The following is an 11,753-nucleotide window of genomic DNA, read 5'->3' as shown; positions in this document are numbered from 1 at the left end:
TTCTTGAAGGCTATTTGTAGGATGGAATCAGCAAATCACTAAATATGGGCAGACTTGAAAACTGCATATCAGAAATGGTAGTTTATTGGCTGTCCACCTCAGAAAATATGCTATTCAGTGATGTTTTTAAAAAAAAATAAAATAAAATCAAAGCAACCTGTGGCATGGAAGTGATGGGAATGGGAGAATCAGCATTTTACATACATTTTAATCTTTCCAGAACCAATCTGACCTTGTAACAGGATACATATGCCAAAGGTTAGGAATACATTGTGATGTAATTCATTTTGAAAGTGGTTGTTTCAAGTTTAAAAAGCCAATTTATAGCAGTATGAGTAATCACCAGAATCTTTGAAGATCATGATATATGAGGCACTGCAAACAATCTCTTTGGAACTGCCAACTTCTCATGTATTCAAGGCTTGAAACTTAGATGCAATAGCTAAGATAGATTTGTGAAAAATTATACTTCCATAACAGCAACAGCAACTACGGCAGCACAGTTGGAGTGCAAAGGTTAGTAGTTAGGACTGCTGATTTAAGAACTACCACATCAGGCAGGATGGTGACATTCAACAATTTGTGAGTTTTAAGGTAGATTTATTGCACTTCACATTAAACAAGTAAAAATATTTCAATTTTTATTCCAAATGGTCAATATAGTTTCTTGAGACATTGAAATTCATATCTGAAATCCTGTGAGATATGATGGGAAAATGCCAAATCTCATGTTGTTTAGCAATGTTATGAACTGTTGTGTTACAGAATAACAAAACAAAAGGAAGATTGCTGCTTAAAATTTGGATGTGAAAGAAGTACATTTTTTTTTAAAAAAATGCCAAGGCTAGGATAAAGAGTATCTTGAGTCAAAATTGTTCCCATTTACTGAATTATCCATTTTGAATGGTCTGTCAATACTTTGAAACTACACCAAGTATTTCTTTGAGATACTTCCCTTGTTTTAACCTGTTTGAAATTGATGGGGAGACATCTAATTCAAATCATTTTCAGAGACAAGTGATGGGATGTCTAAATATAATCAAAACATATAGTATTAAGGAAGATTATGTACACATTTAAGATAACTAGCTAAGATTGCATTTCTGTCTGAGCAAGTTTCACTTAAATTTCAATTCCAGAAAATCGGTAAAAGCTGAAACAATTGCCATATATAAACTGAATGCAAAATTTTTGTATTCTAAGAGAAGATGGTAAGCAGGTCATAGATGTATTTGTTTCTTTTAACTATGTTCTTTCTTTGCTTCTGTTATTTATTCTCTACAGTTGACAGAACCTTCTTTTAAATCATGTGGATTTCCATCCTGTGAACAGCTGAAACAGTTTAGGCTACAATCATTCATTTGTCCTAACAAGTCATTTTTACTGGCAGAATATTAAAAAAATGATCTTTGTAATTGTTGTATCATTTCTGTTTGGGAATCAGGTGAAGTATTCTTGGTGTTTTTAGTGAAAGCTTGGCTTTAATAAAACTGACTTTCCTTTTGCAGATGAATTTAAATTTCTTAAATGGACATAAGACTGCAGTCTCATTACCAAAGTAACTTAGTTTTTAAAGATGCTACAGAATGTCTTGAATGAATTAACAAACCATTAAAACAGATTTCCATTTTGTATCTTGTTCTCTGATTAAAATATAACAATCCTGGTGGTGCAGTGGTTAGAATGCATTACAGGCTAACTCTGCCCACATCCTGGAGCTTGATTGTGATAGGGCTTGAGATTGACTTAGCCTTCCATTTTCCTGAGATCAGTAAAATGAGGAACCAGATTGTTGGGTGCAATATGCAACTTAAACTACTCAGAGTGTGCTGTAAAGCACTATGGAGCAGTATGTAAGTCTAAGTGCTATTGCTATATTGCTGATTGAATTGTTTTTCCCCCAAATACCTATGGCTTCCCAACTCACATGAGGTGGCTCTGGATAGTATACAACCAAACCCAGCAATTAAAACATTCTATATAACCAAATAAAACAATATACATAAAGCAAGGTCACGAGGGAAGAAACTATATATAGTATAGTCAGCATTTCAGCTCTTACTAGAAGATCACAAGTCCTGCAAAACCAATTTTGGGGACTTTCTGGGAGGTCACCTATGTTGGGACTAACCTCATAATGAGCAGGATGATGTTACAGAAAGCTCATCTCTGGGTCGGGTCATATGGAGCTCCTTCTCATACAGGACTGATGGGAGAGGTAGATATACTTTGGAAGAGGCAATCCCTCAGATAATCTGGTCCCATGCTGTTCTTGCCACTATTATGGCTTTTTCTTTCAATAAGTAACCTCGCTGGCTATTCGTTTTTCCTGATCTGGAAAAGCTCTATAGATTGATTTGTCTCATAGTATCTTCCTTTGAGGGGTAATGAGCATATAAGAAGCCAGGGAGAATGTCAAAGATATAATTGTAAAGTAAGGTCAGTGACTAAGGTAAGTGCACAAATTTATCAATGGAAATTTCTCAGAGAGAGAGAGAGAAAGAGAGAGAGAATGCAATTGAAAGCTTTGTTGTTTTGGCTGACATAGTGAGCATTCAGAACAAAAATGCAGAATTATTATTTTTTGGTGTGCTGTTTAATGTAAGTTCACATAAAATTGTCTCAAAAATCAAAGCTTGTAGAATGCAATTTAGATTTCTTTTTGAAAAAAAAATGGATTAACCTGTATAGCTGTGGGGTTCATAGTACACTCTGAGCATGATTAATTGTTGAGCACTAATGATGATATCTAGTGAAATATGAAAAGTCTGCAAGAAAACAGACAAGCTCAGAGACAACAAAGCATTCCACATTTCAACTCTGAGCTGCACATATTCTTTTCTACTACAACCTTCATAGCTTCATCACTTTCATCTGATAGCATCTGCCAATCTTCTCTCATTGTTTCACTATGACAATCATGTTCTATTACAGTGCTGACTAATAGAAATTAAGCTTGGCCAATCAATTGAGCTTTAATTTATTCTTGCTTTGTCTTTTAGATGACACTTTAGCGGGATAGACTCCATACCTCAGAATTTAAAATTGTCCTATTTCTCTGTTACAAGAGGCTTGTTTTAAATTTGAAATATAGCAACAGAAATCTTATCTCTATTATACTTTTCTTTTCACTTCTATTATGATCTTCGTGTATTCTTCTATAAGGAAGGTAAGGGGAAAGAAAATTGGCTGGGAACTAGATTCTAACAGATGATATTTTTAATTTAGTTGTCTACTTTTTGGATGCCTTCTTTTCTAGAGAGTGGCAACTTCAACTGTATAACTGTACTTTTTTTTGTTAGATAAATGTCCCACATGGTTTCATCTCGCCCACATGATGCATCATTGCCAGTTGGCTCAGTTTTCCAGGGCTTGGGCTCATCATACGGAATTAGTTTCCAAAGATGAGATGCCATGCTGTTTCCATCTACTAATCTAGTGTGGGTTGGATAGATCTGAACTGAAGCCAAAGCAGAGCAAGATAGGATTGGATTACATCTACTGTCTTTGCCAAACTATTGTCAAGTTTTGCTAGTTTGCTTTCTGCGAAATGATAACTGGAGGTTGCTGTCATTATTAATGTTTTCATTCACATGAATGCTCCTGCAAGTAAATCCAGTGATGCAGACTGAAATATGAAAGTGTTGATGCTGCTATTGTTATAGTCATTATGTACCCTGTATGTAGCCTTAAGCAGAAGAGAGCCAGCAGGGCAAACTACTGTTAAATTTATTTCAAGTTTTCAGTGATTGATGTATTTGTTAGTGGTAACTGAGAGACTGGTTGCCTGTTGATTGATTTTACAGTATTTATAACTTGCCCCAACAAAACATCCTCCCCAAAGCATGTTTTAAATGATTAAAATAAGATAATATTTAAAAAAAAATCACAAAGAGCAAAAATCAAACCCAAGATAGCATCCATAGTTATTCAGCTTTAACCAAATGCATTGAAATAATATACTTTTAATCTGTTGAATTGCAATAAGGGGACTCCATGTGTACTTCTGGGGTAAGAATATTCTATAAGATGGGAATTATTACAGAGAAAATCTGCCATCTCACCCACATACTATTTACTTGTTTTATTTACTTACAGAAATCATATGACCACCTATCTGAAATAATGATCCTAGAAGCTCACAACAATCAGCAAAAACCAAAATAAACACCAAGACCACATTCCCCCTCCCTCTCCAGGCATGAGATTAAGCAGACTCCCAGCTCCATCCCCATTCTAGTCCAACATACAGAGGAAGAGCCTGGTGTTCATGACTTTATGAAAAGCTAAAAGGGAGGGATCTCTCAAATCTCAGCTGGGAGGTTATACCAAATGGTTGGAGTGACTACTGAGAAGGTGTGTTTGCAAGGTCCCATCATATGACACCATTTAAGAGAGGGGACCTGGAATGTGTCCATCTTATAAAGTCTAATGAATGAGCACATAACCTTGACCTGGATCGTTTAGAGCACACATGTCAAACTCATGATGTCATATGACATCACGAGACGTATCAGAACTTTTTTCCCATTGCTGGCAATGGGCTGGGTGCGGTTTCCTTGTGACGACAGTTTGACACCCCTGGTTTAGAGCTTTAACATTTTAAATATAACCTTGAAAGCAATTCAGAAAGCAACTGGAATTCAGAGCTGCTTATGCAATAGTGGTGTAATTTAGATGAATTGTTAGGCACTGAAAACTGTACATGCAGTTGCATTCTGAAGCAGTTGTAGCTTTTAGATTGTTTTCAAGGACAACATCATGTATAAATGCACTGCAGTTATCTGAATGGGAAATGACTAAAGCTTGAGTGACTGCAAACAAGTTTTTTCAAAGCATTCCATGCAATATATCTTAGTGCTAGTATATCCTAGTGCTGCACCATTGTATCTTTAAACAATGACCAGCAATTTGAATTGAGCCCAGAAGCCTTCTGTCAATCAGTGTAGTGATTTAATGTAGATGTCATTCTATTTCCAAGGAGTTTTCAGAAACAACCCCATTTTCTAAGTTCATTAAGTAATCCACACTTAATGATGTTCAAGCCCTGAGATACTGAGATCCTAGTTCAGATAAGGTTGTAACTGTGTACCAACAAAAGTTGGCTAAAGTTGCCCAGCTGCCACTTTTGTCTGCTGTTTGAATGGTAATTCTGAGTCAAGGAAACTTTCAATAGTGAAGAATTTTAATTTTTGATAATATATCTCTGAGATGTCCATGAAGATTCACTTATTGTTCTTTTTCCTTGTTTATTGTAAACACAGACCAGGAATTCTTTTGAGACATTTGTTCAAGAACTTATAACTCAGTTTGGACTTAATCATTTCCTGACTTGCTAAAAATTGATCACAGGATCACTATTTCATAATTTTTCTTACTTTTACTTTGATGTCTAATTCCTGTTGCTTTTTTTTCAATTGACTTTCTGCTGCTGCCTTCTCAGCTTCCATATTCCTAGTAAAGCTGAAAATATTTTCCTTCTAAAAAGCGACAATCAGCTTCATGTTGAGTATTTTTGACTATGTGATTCTTGAAGTTCTTGTTAATATGGTAATGAAGTTTGCCGTACCTACAAAATAAGGCTTCTCCTATTTGCTTGTTAAATAATTTGTGAAATTGAAAGCACGAGACTTTGGCTCCAAAGTCTCTATTAGTAGTATAGCCTCCACTCTCTATTTCCATCACTTCTATCATAATTCTGCAGTCTAATGAAGTTTATTTATTTAACAAAATTTATATGACCAACTAATTTACTCTCAGTGCCCAGGGTGGCATACAAAGATAAACAATCAAAAAGCAATAACTCCTAACTCCCTAATCAAATAAGCCACCTGATGGGCTCCATCCTCCAGCCCAATGGTAAAACCAGGTCCCCAGGGTCTTGCAAAAGAATGTCACAATGGGGGCCAATCTTATTTCAGTGGGGATGATGTTCCACACTACAGAGAAGGCCCTTGATTAGAGTTAGGGGACTCATAGCATTCCCTGCCTCCCACCTCTGGTGGATTGGATAGATATGACTGGGAAAAGATGGTCTTTCAAATAACCGGATCCCAAGTCATTGTGATGAGTCTCCTGGATGTTTCTTCAGATACCTCTTTAGATGTCAGCTCAGGAGAGGATGAACCAGTTCCTGGCATGTCAGGAGCTGAGTTGATTGATGGTTGTGAGGATCCATCTGTGAGGGATTTGGCTGAGGCTCTAGGTGGGAGAAGCATCCAGTTGCAGCCGGTCAGTGAGGAGTAGGAAGAACTGACTTCTGCACCTGATCCTAGAACACGTAGGACAGAGAAAAGGCAGGAGCAGAGAAGTTCAGCCAGACTATTTATGAGGAGAAAGCTTTGCCCTTCTTGATGGGCTGCACCAGAAGCTGGCTTTTTACCACAATAGAAAAATGGAGATGATGCTGGGAATGTGTTTGTTTCCTAGCTATGTGTTTCCTGGACGTTGTGATTCCTGCCTCATTTTGGATTGACACTGTGCCTTGACTTGGAAACTCAGGACTTTTTTTGCAGATTTAAATTTGCCTGGTGGATTTATTTTGATTGAGAGACCTTCAAGTGCCTTGTGGACTCTGGCCATTGCTCTGTGGACAAGCATTAGTCTGCTCATGGCTGGACTTAATTAGAACAGTTCTTGGGGGGTTTGGTGAAGGGAATTGCTGGAGAATATTAATAAACTCATTAACCACAGTTATGTGTGTGTAAGAGTGAGCAAGACAGCACAGTCATGTAGAACTTTGAAGGTTACAATCAGCACTTGAATTGGACCTGGAAATTTGCAGCCAATACAGCTATCACAGAAGAGATGACACATGTGCTCATCTAGGCTTGCACAAAACCATATTAGCTGCTGCATTTTGAATCAGTTGAAACTTATGGATAATTTTCAAGGGCAGGCCCATGTAGTGAATATTGCAATAATCAAGATGGGAGGTGATTAGAGTATGAGTGACTGTGAGCCAGGATTGTTGGTCCAAGAAAGTTATCTGCCAAGGTTCCAATAGACAAGACCAAATAAATCAGAACTCCCTAGTGTTTTGGGGGGGTTGGTAGGAGGACAGTGCCCACAGCAACATCACTGGCATCGGCTTGAATGATGAACGGCTCATCAGGGTTAGGCTGTTTAAGAACATATTATAGTCCATTGTAAAGGCTGACAAGGTCGGGGTTCCCCCCCTTTTTTCCAGTTTTTAATAATTCAGTAATGGGCATAGTGATTTTTGCAAAGGAGGAGATGAATTGCTGATAGAAATTTGTGAACCTCCAAAAACTTTGAAGCTGCTTACATTTCTGTGGAGGTTGCCATTCTAGCACCACTTTGACTTTGCAGGGTCCATTTCAACTCCTTCACTAGAGATTCGGTAGCCTAAGTAGTCAAGGTGTGTCTGATGAAACTCGCATTTAGAAAGTTTGGCATAGAGGCTAGCTTTCAACAGTTTCTTGAGCATCTCCCGAATGAACTTAATGAGTTCCTCCATGGTTTCAGGGTAGATGAGGATATTGTCAAGGTAAACTCAAACTCCCTTGTATAGGTGATCACGCAGCATTTAGTTTATCAGTTGCAATATAAATAATTTTGTCAGGAATATTGAAAGGTGGGATGGGTTGACTTACTATCGAGTTATCTTCATCATCTTCATCGCTATCATAAGATGCCGGTAGGGGCAGGTGCTCAGGTGGGACTCTTGCTTCTCCTTGGGGTGAAGAAGAGATTTGAACAACTTGCTCCTGTTTGGCCCAATTACACTTCTCCCATCCTGCTCATGGAGGTGGTTTTCTTGGCTTAGTGGTCAAAAATGGTGCAGCTTTTGCTTGAGGGGTAGAGGCTAAGCACTCAGCAAGATGACCCTGCTGCCCACATCTGAAGTATGTGGAGCATTGGCTGTTGAGGTGGTTTGGGATTGCTGTCCAAACAGGCGCTTCTTTGGACCTTGTCTCAGTTTCAGCTCAGTGGTAGTTGGTTTCTTGACATGATCCAATTCAATGTCCAAGGTTACTGTCATGCTGTATCATTCTTGTAGTTGGTTCAGGATCCCTCGATAAATGCACACCTGGAGCAGATTGTGATCCAGCCATTTCTTGAAATAGTGGATCAGCGACCATTCTGACCACTTTCCCAGGCAACTAGTGACTCTCCAGAACTCCCGAACATGTTTTTTCACTGGGCAACCTCTCTCCTTCAACCGATGGATTTCCTTTTCCACTCGCAGGGCTTGGGATTCATCCTCAAATCTTGCCCTCAACTGCTCCATGAACAAATCTGCATTCAGCAATTCCGGAGCCCCTTCGTCATGAAAGTTGGTCATCCACTCCACTGCCTCTCCTTTCAATTTGGCCGTCACCACATGCACCATCATGGCATTGTCAGGGTAGGCATAGACATAACGATCAATGTGGGCCTAGACCTGGTTTAGGAAGAAAGGCAGCCTCTCAGGGTCTGATCAAAAGTGGTCTTGATAGATGGTGGCTCCATATGATGTGGTACACTGGTTGTTAAGCAGCTTGGGGTTGAAGCTGTACCACTCTCAGGAATCCTCTCTGCTGGGCACCTGGGCTCACAGAGCGATGCTGCTGCAGAGGGCTGGGACTTTGGCAATGGGGTGTAAGCAACAGATAAGTCTTCAACTCACTCCCCATCGAGCACTCACATTAGGCTGTAGAAACTCCTCTCTGACTTCCAGCCAGTCAAATTTCTCCTATAGCTGTTTGACTGAGCGACTGTGAACCACCGTTTGATACTTCCACTCAGTGGAGTTGTCCCATCCAGCTGATCCTTTCCCTCTCTTCTGCACTGTGGAAGTTGGATCCTGGAGTGGAATTAACAATAGTTCCTCCTCAGCATGTTTGGGGGTGCTTCTGCGTCTCCGCTTGATAGAGGTCCACCAGGATGGTGATTCCCACTTGAGGCACCAACTTCTTTGGCTGGATTATCCAGTTCTTTGGCCAGGCCCCGGTTAACAGACCAAGAGCAGTGGCCAGAGCAGGTGCTTGTGCTCCGATAACCAAATCCCCACTATAACCAGTGGCAGATGCCTCTTTCTTCTCCATAGTGATATCTTCACTGAGTCTTCACTGTCCTCCCAAAGTTGTGGGGAGGCAACGCAGGAAAAATAACATTTTGAGTGAGACTTGGTTTAATGTTAAAGTTCCGACATTAAATCAGAATTCCAAGGCTTGAGATTTCCTCAAAGAACATGTTTATTGGTTACATAGTATTGGCATGGTCAAAACTGAAATCAAGTCTGAAGTTCTCTTCAAAAAGAAACAAGATTACAAAGTTAAACTTCCCACCCCAGTGCGATGTAATCAGCTACGTTCCCCAATAGAAGAATTTGGCGGGCTTCCTAATCATATGCTCATGCCCCCATCAAACTGACAAAAATGACCTTGTTTCCCATGGGACAATACAATGTTTAGACTAGTAGAAGTCCTCTGCACTCCCCTCCCATTCTTATGGCAACCTAGAACAAGCAAAAATGGCTGCAGCCAGGTTCATTGTAGAGTTGACATTACCCTTACCTCTTGGGATAACATAGTTCTTGAGTGCCTGAGTTATTTCATGTAAGCTTGTAATTTTTTTGTTTGCCTATGTGTAATAACAATTGGAAATGAAATTCTTTATGTTGGTTTCTTTCTGGTTCAACTAATTATAAAGCACTTTTGTTCTCTTTTGCTTTTATTTTTCATTTCTAAATTTTCAAATTGTATCACTCTGTTTGCCAATTTACTTCAGAATAATATAACTGTTGGATTAGAAGGAACTATGAGGATTGAGCCCTTTGCGGTGTTAAAGATAACAAGCTATTCTTTAGAGATGGCTGTTCAGTTTTGTTTTAAAAACTTTCAGAGATAGAAAACTGAGAATTTCTGAAGCTATATCATTTCTACTGTTATACAAATGTTATTGTTAGGAAGTGTTTCCTCCTCCTCCTCCTCCTCCTCCTCCTCCTCCTCCTCCTCCTCCTCCTCCTCCTCGGAATGTGTCAATCACAGAGCACAATAATGATCTCCTTTCATTGTAACCATACTTCATTCACTGTTTTGTGCACTTTGTCTTTGAGGCTGCCATCATTTATAGATGGGATCCTAGATAATGGAAGTGTTTCCATATATTTAAATGGAATTTAGATTGCTGCAATTTATATTCATTATGTTAGGTCCTGGCTTTTGATGCAGTGGGAAACAGTTTCTGAATGTCTTCTTTGTGGCACTCTTTTATGTACCTTAATACCTGATATTGTACTTCCAGGAAATCTTTTTGTCCTATTTAAATTACCATTACGTTTGGTACAATTATGGTACCAAAGATTATCACATTTTGAATGTGAAAACAGAGGTAAAAATGCAGAATATGCTTCTTAGGGAATCTCAGTGTGCTACTGATAGTTTATCTCTAATTTTGCCATACATCCAAATATTTCCAAATACCATTGTCTATTGCATATTTGGCTAGTTTCCTCTTGCTTTCATCCTTTTATAGTTAAGAGTTAGTGGACTGGCCCACATTCTCGGATGTCGACATCCCAATGAATATATTTGCACACAAAAATAAAAGAACACTGGAAAGCTCTTTTTTTTCCCTAGTTATCTAATTAGTCTTTGATTTCTTGTGTGAAAATAAACTTTAGTTTCTGGTAATTTTTCTTTACTGTGTGTAAAAGCAAATGCATTATGACCCAATAATCGCCACCTTTCAGAAGAAGGTGTGAATTAATAATTATGCAAATCAAAAAATTATGCATACATCTACTATATGTGTGCCACATGCACCTATCCCCAAATATTTATACTTCTCAGTTCATATGCATATAAAATGGAGGATTTCTTGTAACTATTGAAAATAAGAAAGGAAAAAAAAAAAATTGATCTTAGAAGCACTTTCTTCCCAGAGCTCTCTAAGGCGTCTCATAACAATAGCAATAGCACTTAGACTTATATGCTGCTTAAAGTGCTTTACCGCCCTCTCTAATTGATTTACAGAGTCACCATATTGCCCCTAGCAATCTGGGTCCTCATTTTATTTACCTTGAATTGAACTGCTGGCAATAGGCAGAATTAGCCTGCAATACTACATTATAGCCACTGCACCATCAGGCTCACAAGAAATGACCCTCAACCTTTCAGACAACCACACTGTTAACTTGTGGTCCAAATTCTAATACTTTGAAACTTAAGAGTGAGACCAACTGCCTATATTATGCTTCATTCAATTACTATTTTATGGACTGCATGTTGTAGTCTATTTTTATAAGTAATGTAATTGTCTCAAAAATAATCTATCAGACCTCTTTACTACTTGAATGGGAACCCTCCAGGGCTATGGACTAGATTAGGAAGCTAAAAATAATCTAGGAAGAAGGCAATGGCAAACCATTTCTATATTGTTGAGAAAAATGTAATATGGGCATGATCATATATCCACTACAGGAATCAAGCTCAAGGAATACTATTTTTTAAAAAAAATAAATTGTGGTTTACTTGCTAGCCATTCCTTTTTTATGTTATCAAGAACATATAACATAAGAAAAAAAAATAACCAGTTAGACCAAACTATTAACTCATATAATCCATTATGCTGTGTCACAGAGTGGGCAAATAAATACATTATGGCCAACAAAAATATTCCATAGCAATAATAGAGATGATAACATCATAAGCAATTGTAATGATTAAAATGAGCCAAAAATAAAAAAGTAAAAAAGATCCAAATAATATTAATATAAAAATAATTCCATTATTTCATATTATTAA

Source organism: Protobothrops mucrosquamatus, unplaced genomic scaffold (assembly GCF_001527695.2).
Source record: "Protobothrops mucrosquamatus isolate PMUCROS unplaced genomic scaffold, P.Mucros_1.0 scaffold494, whole genome shotgun sequence".
Lineage (NCBI taxonomy): Eukaryota > Metazoa > Chordata > Lepidosauria > Squamata > Viperidae > Protobothrops > Protobothrops mucrosquamatus.
The sequence above is the reverse complement of the archived record's forward strand: the minus strand, read 5'-3'. Positions refer to the sequence as shown.